Source organism: Anabrus simplex, chromosome 8 (genome assembly GCF_040414725.1).
Source record: "Anabrus simplex isolate iqAnaSimp1 chromosome 8, ASM4041472v1, whole genome shotgun sequence".
In the NCBI taxonomy this organism is placed as follows: Eukaryota; Metazoa; Arthropoda; class Insecta; order Orthoptera; family Tettigoniidae; genus Anabrus; species Anabrus simplex.
The window spans coordinates 7,820,531-7,836,678 of NC_090272.1; positions in this window are offsets into that span (position 1 = coordinate 7,820,531).

The window sequence follows — 16,148 nt, forward strand, 5'->3', positions numbered from 1 at the left end:
TGAACCGGAAAATCAAATCAAGATTTTAACCTGAACGTGTACATTAATGTGCCAGAAAGATAGTACAGTCGAAATGCAGACAATGGAAGGTGGTGGTGATCATTGTTTCAAGGAGAAGCATGTGACAACCACCTCTTCTTAAATGGCAATCAGCGTCTAGGAACACATATGGCTCCAGCATTCTTGGTACAGCCTTTGTAATACGACCTGATATAATGGATTCTATCATCGGATTTACATCAGCTAGCGAATGCATCGCCGTGTTATCTCTGAGATGTGGCAACAAGGGAAACTCTGTTGTAAATGCATACACTCCAGTTAATGATGAAAATAAGAATAACCCGGAAAAGGTCCAAAGTTTCTGGCAAAAGCTAGAAGACGAGATCGGTAAGATCCCTGGTCACCATGTCAAAATCCTCGTAGGTAACTTCAACGCTCAACTCGGAAAAGAACGACGGTACCAATATATATACTGGGGCCTTACACAGCACATAGACGAACAAACATCAACGGCAAGCGCTTAATTGAACTGTGTAGGTTACATCAGTTGAAGAACACGCCCACAGTTTTTCTCCAGAAAGGCAAAACACCAGACCACCTGGCAGTCACCGAAAGCAGCTATAGGTTGATTTCAAATCGATCATGTTGTAATCAGTGTAAAATGCAGGAAAGGGATCATGAATGTCAGAGTTTGCAGAGGTTCAAATGTTGATTCTGACCATTTCTTCACACAGATAAAGACCAGATTACTGCCCAAACGAAACGCACCTTCTACCACAATTCCACCAGGGATTAATCCCCAATTCCTGTCGGAGAATAAAGAACGTTTTGAAACTGATATCTTGCAAAAGATGAAAAACTGGAAGAAACCGAAGTCCACCATATGCGAAGCGACCAATAATCTCGGACAACCTCGAAGGAAGAGACGACATAGATGGTGGAATACTGAATGCGATCTTGCAGTTGATGAGTGCGCCGCAGCCTGGACGAAGTGATACTCGACTAAACGAAAGGAAGACTAGGAGAATTTCAGAATGATGCGGAAACTGTCGAGTAAGACCATCAGACGTGTGAAAAGATCTTACTATCGGTCAAGACTGGAGAAGTTTGATGAAGAATTCAAAGTGTACAAAACTAGAAACTTTTATCGGGCTTTCAAAGAGGAACTCTCGCCTTGTAAACCACAATGTCTTCACTTTAAGAATACAGACGGGGAGTTGGGCACCTGTAACCGCCGGAACGTGGAACGTTTTGCAAACTACTTTGAACAGTTGTTCAATTGCGAAGAGCCCACGGAAAGATTACATGTTGAAGATCATTCAGAGATACACCTCCCATCTAACCCACCAACAATGCAACAAGTTGCGAATGCCATCGGACATCTTAAGAACTGCAGGGCATCCGGGGAAAATGGCATCATTGCGGAAGCTCTAAAAGCAGGGGAAAATAAGATCACAGAGACCATTCACATAATCTTGGTCGACTGCTGGGAGACTGTCAGAATCCCTGATGACTGAAAATCAGCCATCATACACCTTTTACATAAGACAGATGACCTCACTGTTGTCAACAACTAGTGAGGGATATTTCTGCTGACAGTAGCATGCAAAGTGCTATCAAGGATTGTACTCGACAATGTGGAAAGCCAATGTGATCGAACGATTGGTGAATATCAAGGATGATTTCGGCGTGGACGGTCCTGTACCGAGCAGATATTCAACCTAAAAACCATTCTCCAACTAAAACAAGTAAGGAGTATGAAACATCGCTGTGGTTTTCGTCGACTTTAAAAAAGCTTATGATTCCATCGACTGCCAGACACTCTTCTCCGTATTGCAAGAACGAAGTGTCGATTACAACACACGCACCCTCAACCAACAGACTCTTACGGATACAACGTTTAATGTGTAGTTCAGGGGAGAACTATCTCGGAGTTTCAAGATAAAAACTGGAGTACGACAGGGTGATGACCTCTCACCCATTCTGTTTAATCTAGTGCTTGATAAAGTCATCAAGAACTGGGAATATACACTTAGGAGTCTAAAAATCAAACCAGTCGCCATTGGAGCTGGAACCCGAAAGATTGAGATCAGGTGCCGAGCATTCGCAGATGACATTGCAGTCCTAACCAACAACTCTAAGGATGCTGTCATTGCTATCCTGCACGAGATAGCGGTGAAGGCAGGATTACAGATATCGTACGACAAAACCAAGTACTTTGAGACTAGGCATCCCGGAAACGCCCCTTTGACGATCATACATGGAACGATTGGGAGAGTCAGTCGCTTCCGCTATCTTGGTGAATGGGTCCACCCCAATGGTAGAGACGGTACATCCTGGAGAGATGTAACAAACTCAATGCAGCGTACCAACTATCCCACAACCATTATAATAAGAGGTGCATTTCGAAAAATGCTAAGACCTGTCATTACAAAACTGTTGTCAGACCACAGTTTTTTACGCCTTAGAGACCCTCCTGATGAACAGAAAAGGCACCATGGATGATCTAGAGAAAGCCGTAAGACGTATCCTCAGGAGAATTCATGGACTGATATTGCTCCCAGATGGAACCTACAGACTTAAATCGAACTCTGAGCTATATCGAGAGCTAGAATCTGCGAATACCAGCATACGACGTAGGAGGCTTAAGTTCTACGGACACCTACAACGAATGGACAGCAATAGACTTACCAAGAAGATCTTCTCTTTGGTTAAAAACTACAAGACTGGAAGCTTGTGGCTTAATGAAGTACAGAAGGACTTGGATTCGGCTGGGATTTCAGACACTGATATAGAAGATCGTTCCAAATTTCGTGCTATGGTAGTCTTGGACCCCACCACATAGAGTCCCTAGAAGTCGGAAGTCCCTTTCACAGGAGAGAAGGGAGAAATTATCAGCAGGGCTCGAGAGATATTGGGAACGAAGAAGAGCATGGAGGAAAAACTAGTCATCAGCGCTCCTTAGTGGGATTAAATCAATAATAATAATAATAATAATAATAATAATAATAATAATAATAATAATAACTTCATATTCCTTATGAGAAAAAGCAGTGTTTTTCAGCTGTGTTTTGAAATGGCACTGTTTCTACAATCGTACGCCGTATAATACGTCATCAGCCTCACGGAACTATCAGCGGTATTCAGCAAGTAATCTCTGCATTTCGATATTGATATTATCTTAGAGTTATTGGCAGAAGCTGGAAGTGAATTTCAAATTCGTGTCCCAGCCACAACGAAGGATGTAGTATTCTACCTCCTCCCCAACATCCGAACTGGGCTGCACCCACAGATGCATCAAAAAACTGTAAAAGACATGAGTCTGCTACATTGCTACTATTGAATTACAATTCTCTTAGACGCCATTTGTCTGTCAACATATGGGATTACGATATTCTAGAAGTCGTGTCAAGAAGGAGAAAGACCTGAATATGTAAGCAGTAAAGTAATACCACTTGAGAAATGACAGTGAGCAGGTGTACATACAGGGCGACCTTCTGGAAGCACAGCGTCGTGGCGTATGTGAAATATTGGTAATAAGATCGTCGCACATAGCGTAAAGAACCCTGGATCACACTTATCTTCTACGTCTTGAATTTAAACACTTGTTGCTGAACACTGCCAGTCGATAAAAGTAGAAATCATGAACAATTCGAAAATGTGAAACAGGATCTGAGATTACTTTCACAATTTGTGAGTATTGTGAACAGAATTGAAATGATTTTCCAGGAACTCCATACCAATGACATATCGGCAGCCAACCTAATTGGCGCAGTCGGTTATCCCTCGACCTTGTGTTCCTAAGATCGATCAAGAGTGGCTTTGCAACCATTTTCATGTTCTCGAATAAGTACAGGAACTCAGTTTATGTGGCCTACATTTTGTTGAGGTTGTGTTCTATTACTTCTCCTAAATATTTAAATTTTTGAACGATTTTGATCTTCTGTTCATCTATTGTGGGTCACTTAACATGAACATATTTCGTGCGCTAGTGATTATTGTCGGGATTCCTGAACATTGTTGGGCAGGAGAGCGAAACAGTTGAAACTTATGTTTTCTTTCGATCTTCCCATTTTGATGTTCTTTGGGTTACGCTTGTACCATTCTCTCATTATATATTCAAAGGCGCAGTTGAACAGATGTGATACAGGCAATATCTCTGTCGTAAACCTGTTTATATGAGGAATGGCTTGGAAAATCACCCTCTGAACTTGACTTGAGATTTTGTGCTAGTTAAGGTGTGTTCCATCAGTCTGGTTAATTTTGGCTAGAGTCTGAAATTTCTTAAAATTGAAGGTCTGTTTAAGGTCTATATTTGCATTCGTATGTATTCTTCTTCTTCTCCTCCTTCTAATTCTTCGTATTATATATATGCAAATAAGCCCATTGGGACTACGTGAAGTGTTTTGCCTTCCTCTGTGCCCAAATTTCTTCCATTCCTTTACTGTGGGGTTCCTTTCTATCCTCAGACCAGGTTGTTCCCGTCTTTTTCTCTGCTCTTTCCTCTCGGTCAACCCCCATTTGTGACTTTTGTATCTGAAGATTACCCTTTTTTGGACATCGTCTGGTGTAACTCCTGCCTGTTTCAAATCGGTTTTGATTTCACCTATTCATTTCATTGCGTCTGTTTTAGCTTTACTCCACTTTTCATAGAATTCACTATTTGTTTTGTAAATCTGTCTGGATGCATTCTTTTAATATGTCCATAGAAACTTAGCCAGCGTTTTCTAATATTAATGTGAATATTTGTGTATTGTTTGATTTCCTTTCTGCCTCTAAGTTGGTATTGTCCATCGGTGAGTTTTGGGCCTAGAACTTTTCTTACGATTTTGCGTTCCTTTTTCTCACTGTTTTCAATCTCTGCTTTCCTGTTGAAAATTAGCATCTCTGATCCATGAATGTATTCTGGTTTAAGGACTGTATTGTAATGTCTTAGTTTTGTGTGCTTGGAGATACATTTTTGTTATAGATATTTTGGGTTAGTCGATATGCTGTTTCCATCGTTTGGCACGTAATTTAATTAGCTTTTGTTTCGAGTTCATTTTCCTGAGTTGTTTCACCAAGATAGTAAAACTATTAAACTCTTATAATTTTGCCATACTTTGTATTGTGTCTTTTCAAGAGATATCTGAAGGCCGACTTTCTCCGCTGTTTGTTTCAGGAGTTCAATCTGATTTTGGGCTGTTGAAATTTCTGGGGTTTATATTGCAAGATCGTCCGAAAATTCTAGGCAGTGTATCGCTAGTTTTCGTCTGCCTAAAGTGATTGGTTGGTGAATTTTGAGGACCAATTTCTGTTTGTGCCATTCTTTTTTTTTTGCTAGGGGCTTTACGTCGCACCGACACAGATAGGTCTTATGGCGACGATTGGATAGGAAAGGCCTAGGAGTTGGAAGGAAGTGGCCGTGGCCTTAATTAAGGTACAGCCCCAGCATTTGCCTGGTGTGAAAATGGGAAACCACGGAAAACCATCTTCAGGGCTGCCGATAGTGGGATTCGAACCTACTATCTCCCGGATGCAAGCTCACAGCCGCGCGCCTCTACGCGCACGGCCAACTCGCCCGGTAGTGCCATTCTTGTATCACTTCTTGAAGGATGCAGTTGAAGAATAAAGGTGAGAGTCCATCTCTTTGTCTTACTCCCGTTTTGATTTCAAAGGGATATGAGGTTTCTCCCATGAATTTAACCTTGGACTTCGTGTCTGTCAGTGTCTGTTTTGTGATTACAAGTGTTTTCGTGTCTAAACGTTGTTCTTTCAATATTTGGAACAGTGATTTGAGATCAACTGAATCATACGTATTTTTGAAATCAACACATGTGCAGACTAAATTTTTGTTACGAGTTTTCTGATTTCTAGGATTAGTTTTAGGTTCTAGATTTGCTCTGGACACGATCGGGTTGGTCTGAACCCTTCCTGATATTCTCACATTTGTGGTTCTAGTTGTTGTGCTCTATCAAGGAGACTTTGGGATAGAAGTGTGTGTGCAGCCGATACTAGTGAGATTCCTCTGTAGTTATTTACGTCTGGTCAGTCTCCTTTCTTGTCTATTATTATTATTATTATTATTATTATTATTATTATTATTATTATTATTATTATTATTATTATTATTATGATTATTATTATTATTATTATTATTATTAATTATCCCTCACAAAACTGATATCGTTGGCATTGAAAGAGAACTAAAGTTGACCAAGAGAGGTCGGGTAGTAAGGTTGAAAGTTCAGAGCCTGTGGCGCCTCAGTTAAAGGTCCCTTGCTCACTAACCCACGATAGTAGAGAGCCCCAGGGCACCTTTTAGTTTGTGATAGGCAGTGGATACTTTGGTTGTATTCTACTGGCCTCGCCCACAGGAGTTCACCACCGAACGAGTTGACCGTGAGGTTAGGGTCGCGCATCTGTGAGCTTGCATCCGCGAGATAGTGGGTTCGAACACCACTTTCGGCAGCCGTGAATGTAGTTCCCGTGTTTCGCCATTTTTACACCAGGCAAATGCTGGGGTTTAAGACCACGGACGCTTCCTTCCCACTCCTAGACATTTCCTATCCCATCGTCGCCGTAAACCTATCTGTGTCGGAGCGACGTAAAACAAATTGTACAAACAAACAAAAAGTAATAAAATGAGTTCACCATTTTAAGAGTTTCCCGTTAGGACAGAAAGGTGATAGTGTAGACAGATGAGGAGCTCTGAGACTAATATGTCCCTAGTGGTATATCATCATAATTATGCTGACACTCACTGTTTACCAACTCACCTCTGTACACTCTGTTCCCTACAGGCCAAAAACTTGCGCCGTGTACACATTGCACATTCAACATTTGCGTTGCGGTCGTGCGTTCACACGCACAGCTGTTCCACTGACTCATGGACGAGACCTCTCATTTTTAAACTCCTCGTTATGTAGTAGTGAACGCGGTAATTTTGTAATACATAAAGTATTTCACCATACACTCTAGATACTTTTATGCGAATGGCCAGGCTCATTTCTAACCGATAAACATCATGTCGAAAGTGGCTTATTTCCCCATTATTCATTGATTATTCAGGAATCGTACACGCGCATTAATCGATAAACGTGGTTTAATCCTTTCTCGTTGTGCGCTAAACATATTATAAAACATTTTCGCGGAGGCGTTCAGAATTGTAGGATAATAATCTTAATGGCTTTACGTCATACTAACTACTTTTCCGGTTTTCGGAGACGCCGAGGAGCCGAAATGTTATCCCTGAGGAGTTCTTTTACGATCCAGTAAATATACCGACACGAGTGTGACGTATTTCAGCCCCTTCACATACTACCAGACTGAGCCAGGATCGAACGTGGGAAGTTGGGGTCAGGAGGCCAAGGCTTCAACTGCCTGAGCCACTCAGTCCGACAGAATTGTAGAAAACACTCGTAGTGCCTTCTTCGTCTACTGTAGGTATTTTCGTGCACGATAACCAGGCGTGGTGACATTTCGCAATGATATCTCTTGTAATACTTTTACAAAAATCTCCTATGTTTCTGTTTCCATTTTTGACGAACTTCAAACAATTATTTAATGTGTTCTAAAATCCAGACAAAATACGAAATGGAAATTATACTAAGACGCGATATAGAGTACACGTGAAAGCGATGATTCTTCCCATAAGAGTTTATTTATGATGTTTAGTCTTCTTCTGGAATCTTGCACCGAGGAGTTGAAAAAGTTGTTGTCATTTAAGATCAAGTACTAAAAGTTTTCCAAAATGACTCTGTTGGTCCTAGCTAGCTTGTAGATTCTAAAAGATGTGTCAGTACATATTATTTAAATTGTAAGTGACTGGAGAACATTAATGACAGAACAAAGTTTCAGGTATGTTCTCTGATTTTCTTCAACAGTGTCATTGATTCATGAACTTGAGTTACTGTATTATTATTTCATAACATGTCCTGACGGACTGTCTAATTCATCATCGCCGAGCCGAAGCCATTAGAGCTATAAATATGAAATTTGGTCAGTGGTGGGTATTTTACAACTTGTTTTACGTCGCACCGGCACAGATAGGTCTTATGCCGACGATGGGGTAGGAAAGGACTAGCAGTGGGAAGGTAACGGCTGAGGCGTTAATTAAGGGACAGTCCCAGCATTTTTCTGGTGTGAAAATGAGAAACCACGGAAAGATATCTTGAGGGCTGCCAACAGTGGGGTTCGAATCCACTATCTCCCGGATGCACGGCCAACTTGCCCGGTGTCAGTGGTTTCATTTCATAATGTAGAGCGTCACTAGGAAGGGATTTCTCAAAATTCAGCCACCCTGAAGGGTTATTTCTAACTCTGCATGGAGGACCGTTATAAACGCGTCTACTTGTAAAATTGCACCAAAATGCAAATAATTAAGCAGGTATTTTTTAAATCTACCCCTGCAGGGGTACAAAGGGGGTTTAAACGTTGTATTTAAAACACAATTTTCTAAAAACTAGAACAAATACTTTACAACACGAAGAACGAATCACGTATTTCAGCATGGTCTTAGAACAATACACACGCTAAAGGGTTATGGCTGGGATTTGAGACCTGATGCGCTAAATATTCAAGTCTCCTAAAGCGTTTCACATAGTTCTCATGAAGGTTTCCCCCACATAAGAAGTGCTTTTGAAACAATACGGACTGGGGGAGTGAGGGCTGATGGCAATCATATTTATTTCTTTTAAGTCATTTGATTGAGAAGTTAAAATGTTACACGATGGTTGTTCCTCTATGTCTTAGATGTCAAGTAACAAGTGGTCTTACACCCCTGGAGATTTTGAGGGTGGAAGTGAGGCCCGATGACAAAAATATTAATTTTTCTGAAACCGTTTAAATTTTGGAAGTAAAAATTGCAAATGATATCACAGGTCACAAAATAACAGCGTATGGCCTCCGAGGAGGCCTGGTGCAGGACGCCGCATAGACGACCTGGGCGTTCCCTGTGACGAATTCTAATGATGAAAACGGCACACACACCCAGTCCCAAGCCATTGCAATTAACCACTTAAGGTTAAAATCCCCGTCCTGCTTGGAAATCGAATCCTGGACCTTCTGGAACAAAGGCCAGCACGCTAACCATTTCGCTATGGACCGCATATATTATGGGTTTTAAATTATTACTATTATTATTGTTGTTGTTGTTGTTGTTGTTACAGAGTTTCTGTGCTTCAGAGAGAGGTGAAAGAAGGTGTGGGCCTCAATGAGTCTATCTACGATATAAAAAGTTAAATTAAAACTTTAAAATTAAGGTTATATTTCTTTTTCAATCACAAACTTAACAAATTTTTCACTCAGTGAAATAACAAAGTTACAGGTACAAATTACAAGTGCTCAGCTCCAGCTCCAAATTTACAAGTTTTACAACCTAGAAAATATTGCGATTATACGAGGAGAGAAAGAGCACTTTGTTCCAGCCTTCCAAAGGCACCCCTCAATGTTACAGTAAACTTAGCAAAGAGCTTACATGCTCTCCAACATTAACCAAGGAGACTTTCTTACACCCTACTCAAGGCGATATTACACCAAAAATCTTACAAATTTCTAGCCTCTGTAGGCCCAACTTATACGTTTACTATTTTTACACACGGGTACCAATTGCCCAAACTACTGGGCCTTCGTGGAAAGAAGAACAGGTTAATTACTGGCCCGAACACAAAATGAATGGAGGCGTACACATGCGCTCCTAGAAAATTAAATATAGAACCCTAATTGCGCTCTCGGCCCGATGATGCAGAGGCTACTGAGGTGACTAGAATGAAGGTTAATTAAACGCCTTACAGAAAACAGAAACAGTTACAAACTCGTAGTCACCTCGAAGTAAGTTGCAAGGGAACTCGGGAGGGTAACGCACTCTCTATCGCCGATTTACAGTTTAAGACTTTATAAAATTTTACATTAACCGAAAGAAAATTTACATTTTAGAAAAAAGTGGTTACATAGTTCAAAATTCGAACCTTCCCCTAGTGTAAGTCTGCGGAGGTAACTACAGAGAGATATGACTGGTGGCCATTACCTTGGTTGAAGAACTGCCTGGCGAAGAGTGAGGCGCCACGCCTCCTGTCTTGACGCAGACACACTCAGAAATTCGACGATCAAAAGACAAGGTAGCCTGAAAAGGCCGCAGCTTATATACCCAAGGGGACGGTTCGAGAGGATTCTGGACTAAATTCTGACACACCCTCTCAATTTTATTGAGTTAAACAAGAAGCCAGTGATTGGCTGAAAAATAATTACAGAAAATAGTGATTAGCCAGATTTCAAAACTGGCGGAATAAGAAAGAAGTGTTGCAAAGCTTGAAATAATAAAATAAATGAAAGTTAATTTAGTTGAGAAAACATAATAACACAAAACTTCTTTAAATCATTAATACTTTTACCTTGCACCAGAGTTTTTTCTAATGACATCTATGGAGAAAAGTTTAAACTTCTTGACGAAAACCAAAACAAATAAGTCCAGTCAGTTTAGGCAACTTCAAAATAACACATTGCTCAATAATTCACTGGTGACATCTTCTGATCAATGTCCCAACTTCATGCCGTAGCTGTTTCACGTTTTGTTAGAGTTATAGCGTTCCTTAAGGCACTTCTTTTGAATGAGCGGAGTTGAGGTGTACCTCCCGGTACAGACTTCCTCCCCCGCCCCCCAAAGGTCCTTCCTTGCGGTGACGCAGAAGAAATTTGAAAGAAGAAGATACGTAGCTCTATGCAAATGCGATTTTAATATTTCGTTGATGCTTCAAAATATTTTACATATTTATTAGTATTAACTGAAAATTTCCTAAACTTCAAAACTCCATACCAGTGAATAATGGCTAAAAAAAATGCAGAATGTTAAATTTATGTTTTCTAATACGAGACTGAGTTTGATAGCAAGTGCGTCGTGTAATTTGAAGTCAAACCTGTTTTTTTATTATTTTTATTATTACTAAGTTTCTTCAACATTAAAGTCCGGTTTTTTAACCATATACAGGTAGGTTGTTGGTATATCATGCACTTCATGTACATCGGTTTGGTGTCAAGAGTAGGACATAAATAGGTTTAGAAATTTGACATTTTCTTAAGTTTAGCGGGAGGATACGGCGCCAGGGCTCAAGCTCCTACACATCCGAATCCCTGATGGAACCTCTAAAGCTAGTATAATTTATAATTTCGTGTTGCTATTTCTAGCCGAGTGCAGCCCTTGTAAGGCAGACCCTCCGAGGAGGGTGGGCGGCATCTGCCATGTGTAGGTAACTGCGTGTTATTGTGGTGGAGGATTGTGTTATGTGTGGTGTGTGAGTTGCAAGGATGTTGGGGACAGCACAAACACCCAGCCCTCGGGCCATTGGAATTAACGAATGAAGGTTAAAATCCCCAACCCGGCCAGGAATCGAACCCGGGACCCTCTGAACCGAAGGCCAGTACGCTGACCATTCAGCCAACGAGTCGGACTCTAAAGCTAGTGAAAGACCATGAGTGGCCTAAATAGAAGACAACTGAAGGATTATACCACCAACAGTTTAGATGATCCTGATGGTGCTAAAATTGGGATACCTTTCCTTATGACGCCAGAACTGGAATGCAAGAGATGGTTGAATAGTATTTGGGTTACTGAGGGTGAATTAGAACCCCTTGTCTAAAAAAATGACATGACTAGTTTTCTTTGGAGAATTCGTTTAACATATCAGCATAATCTTGCCCTCATAACACTAAAAAGTTAGTCTCTTAGTAGAGCTTATGTGGTAAATAGAATTCTTCTAAATGATGAGCTAGTGAATGAAGTTAATGGATGTTTCTTACATGGTGGCGCCTACGCTCAAGGCATGAAAAAGAAAAATTGTGTTGGAGTGGATATTAAGCTAAATTGTCGCATTCTCGACTGCACAAACAAGCTGCTAAAGTTATGTGAAAGTCCCGAAAAGTACTGGGCAAATTGTGTGATGGGTGCAAGGAATCGGACGATGGTGACTTGACCAGACCAGGCCTAGACAAACAGCACTCCTTTCCTTCGCACAAAGCAGAGTGGTGAGCGATGACATTTTGGCGGAGGGTGGAGAGGACGAAGAAGGAAGAGAGAAAGGTTAAGAATCTGGCCGCGCGATAGCAGCACAGACGCCTTGCTATACTGTCAGTCGGTGTATCACAGAAGTTTCGAAAATTCAAAAGACAGACTTCGTTTCTCGGCTTTGGCCAGGAATATTTCCCGTTACTTCCAACTTGAGCTAGTGCATCACTCACTTCGAGGAAATGTTCACGGTTACTTACACAATTTTCTTGACTGCACAAACAACCTGCTAAAGTTATTTCAAAGTTGTATTCCATCTGCAGATGCGAGCATTTCCCTTTGTTTTCTACATTGTTTTGTTATTAAACTAATGAAGCCGTAGCAACTTCCAGGTTGAACGGCTGACTAGAAGTAGGAGAGCGGGCCTGCCTTTGTAATGAACATACCTCAAATAGATTGTGACTGGCAGTAGGAAAGAAGGCCTGCTGTTACAATGAAATGTCACTTCAGTAACAAGTTTGGACAACATAATGTAGAAGCCAGTATGCACGGGGGTTCAGAGGAGTGCAACATGCTTCGCCAGAGGCGCAATTCCTATGCTCGTTGCTAGATGGGGGCTTCATTCCGTTCCTGACCCGATCAAATGAATGGAAATAGGATGTGGATTTTCATTTTTAGGCAAGGTGGGGTCTGCTTTTATAATGGCAACTACACAGTTCAATTGGAACTGGCTGTAGGATAGTGACCTTGCCAATAGCGCATCGTCGCTGGATTAGACAATGTCCAGAACTAAACAAGAAGTGACAAATTATATCTGTTTAAATGTTAATGAGAGTACTTTTAATTTTTTATTGGGAGGGTTGTTAGAGTACTGCGTGGAATATTGTGTGTGTGTACTACCGTGGAGTACTGAGTGCAGTGTGTGCACTGATGTGGTTTTAGTGTGTGGAACAGTCGGTGTGAGTAGAGTTGGAGCAGTGTTAATTGGTAATCGTCGTGAGGAGTGTTGCAGGGCTGTTTGGCACTGATGAGTTGTTGTTGTTGTTGTTGTTATGTGGCCGCTATTTAATTGTCAGTGTTTAGTTTTCTTCTTGGAGAAGTCACCTTTACTGTGACTTAATTGAGTTGATCGTGGACACATCTGGCGTCGAGCCAAGGAACAGTCGTCCTGCGTCGTGATTGTTAGCAGACTGTGTGTTCGAACCTGTCTGCATGCAGCTGTTGTGTGAAGCGAATGAGCGTGCGAAGTGAAGTAAGGCTGGTTATCAGGATTATTATCTGCTCCAAGTAAAGACTAGCCAGCTGGGGTCCTGCTTTTGAGAGACTTGCAAATAGAGAGCAATTAGTGAACTCTTGTCGTCCATTCCCAAGTATAATTCTGTGTGTGTGATTGGATTAACCTACATTAAATTACATCGATAAAATAGACAGTGCATTATTGGTAAAATTATTATGGGATAGTGAAAAGGAAGAATTGATCCTTCGAATAATGAAAGTGAATTTCAAGTGAAAGAGAAATACTATGGCGACGACGTAGTATACGCATGCGCTATACGCTGTCTGTGGGCCGCGTTTGATCAAGTAGCTCCTCCAAAGAAAAAAATATCACATTGAAAATAATAAACCCCAAATGTATTTAACAAATCGACCACCTGTACAGAGCTGTGGTGAAGGTGGTGATAGCGATTGTTACTCTTATGATAACATGGGAGACTAGGACTAGGGTGGCTACATTTCTGCAGAATCAGATCAGGCGATGCTGTAATGAAATGCAGTGTGGCCAGGTGCAGGTCTTTTGATTTGATACACTCAGTCGCCGTGCCACGGGAATTCATCAATTTTGTTTAAAATTCCCGACCCTGTCGGGAATGGAACGACGGACCGCTGTGACGAAAGGCCAACTCGCTAACCATCTAGCCATGGAGATGGACGATATTGTAAAGATCAAGACGGGATTAGTATTGGCCCTTATGTTTTCTAGTGATGTGGATAAAGAACTGTATGACGATGATATAGTAAATAATTTTCTGGATTATCAGTAACTGCAAAAGTACCTCTACAAAGTTGTGAGATGGAGTACGACGATATACGCGGTGAAGGAGATGCTCACATTAACGGGATTGTAAATAAAGGTTACAGGTCTCTTCATATGGTGAATGTAAGGATGTATACCCCAAGTAGTGTATGAGACCCTCTAAAGGATTCATGAATTGGAGAAAACATCCAGAGAGGAGTTCTGGGTGATTTACGACAAAGTAGTATAGATAGGAAAATGTTGCGAAATTTGGGCTGGAAAGACTTGGGAGTAAGGAGACGATCATGTTCCGAGCTCTAGGAAATTAGTAGACAGATAAGCTTGAGCGGAGTTTTTAAAAGTAGAAAAGATCATAAGGAATTTTTTTTGCTAGTGGCTTTACGTCCCACCGACACAGATAGGTCTTATGGTGACAAGGAGAATATCTAAAACTGGAGTTCAATAGAACAAACTAGGACAAACATTCGTTTCTAGAAAGAGGAACTAGGGATTGGGGTAATGTACCAAAGGAGATGATCTATACATTTCAAAATTCTTCGAAATCCTTTTAAAACGTCTTGTCAAGCAGTTGATAGGAAATCTGCCACCGGCCCGACTGCCCAAAATGCAGATCAGTGGTGACTGAATCATTGACTGAAGAGGAAATGATAACCCTTCTCTGAACTGTAATCAAACACCACATACTGAGAGATCCGGTCCGTCGAAGGAAGAAAGGCAGCAACTACGAAGGCCTTGGAGATCGCAACAGCACGAAAGTTGATCAAGGGAGGTCAGATATCGAGGACTGTGGTACAAGTTAGTGCAAGCAATGCCAGGCTCAGCCAGGGGAACCGTGACCGCCAAGCCACACTCCCAAGTTCAGAGTTCTTGGTGCCACTTATGACAACCCCACACGCAGCAGGACGTGGATCTCTCATGGCCTAGCAATCATAACACAGCATACGGTAAAGAAGGCAAGTCGGACAGTCGCCATGTACATCTCAAAATGTATTCTTTATTTTAAGGGTGAATTTTTCTTCTTGTTACTCATGTCAGAGTACACTTTAACATCAGTGTTGTCCCATTGGTCTGCGTGCATTCATCACTCTTATACAGATATTTGCCGTATCTTACAGAGCGCATGGAGACAGTGTAAAATGCAAATGAACTCTACTGCATGTTCTCACGAAACTATGCAGATGTTAAGCTGGGAGCTCTGCACAGTGTCTAGTTCAAATCATTCCGGCTTTGCATGACAAAGAAAATAGTTTACGGGTCTTCAAATGGAATATATTTGAAAATAGAATCATTTCGTTTGGTACGCATTCATTATTGTAGTAAAATACTGCAATATTATCCTGCTTAGATTTGTTTCTCTAGTTCTCTAAGACTTTATTTTGCTATTTCCTTTACGGCGTATGAAACAGGAGGAATGGGAAGAAAGCGGCCGTGGCCTTAATCCAAGGTACAGCCCCAACATTTCTGGTGTGAAACTTGAAAACCACAGAAAACCATCTCCAGGACTGCCGACTGTGGTGTTCGAACCCACTATCTCCTGGATGCGAGCTCACAGCTGCGCACCCCTAACCGCATGGCTAACTCGCCCGGTTGTTAGAATTCTGCTGTTGGTGATGATTAGTCGAAGAGTAAAGAGGAAGAAATCCCGTGTCTTCAAGAATATTACCATAGTTACAAACTAAGAACTTCCTAATGTTTCCGTATTCTCACTGTACATCTTATAAGAGAGTTCACAAAACACCCCAACCATCAGTTTAATTAAAATCTATTAGTACATGTTTCGTCCTTATATCGTGTACATCATCAGCTATATCTTTAACATCGATTTAAAACCAAAAGATAGAAGTATGACACAGTAAGAAATAGATAAAACTATTTAAAAGCTAAAATATCAAGTCCATGTTATCTAAAAAGACTTTCTTTGATTGTAAAGTGCGGCATCAACTTGGCACTTCTTAAAATGGATCGTGGTGATCACACTTCAGGCCACTCCCACTCTCCCAGCCAACACACTCCCGCCTCGCTGTCAGCCCCTACATAACGCCTGAAAGACGCTCAGTTAGACACAGCAGACCCTCCGCAACAAGACGTGGATGAACTAACAAGACAGCGAAGATGTAAGTTCCTCTTTTCTATAAT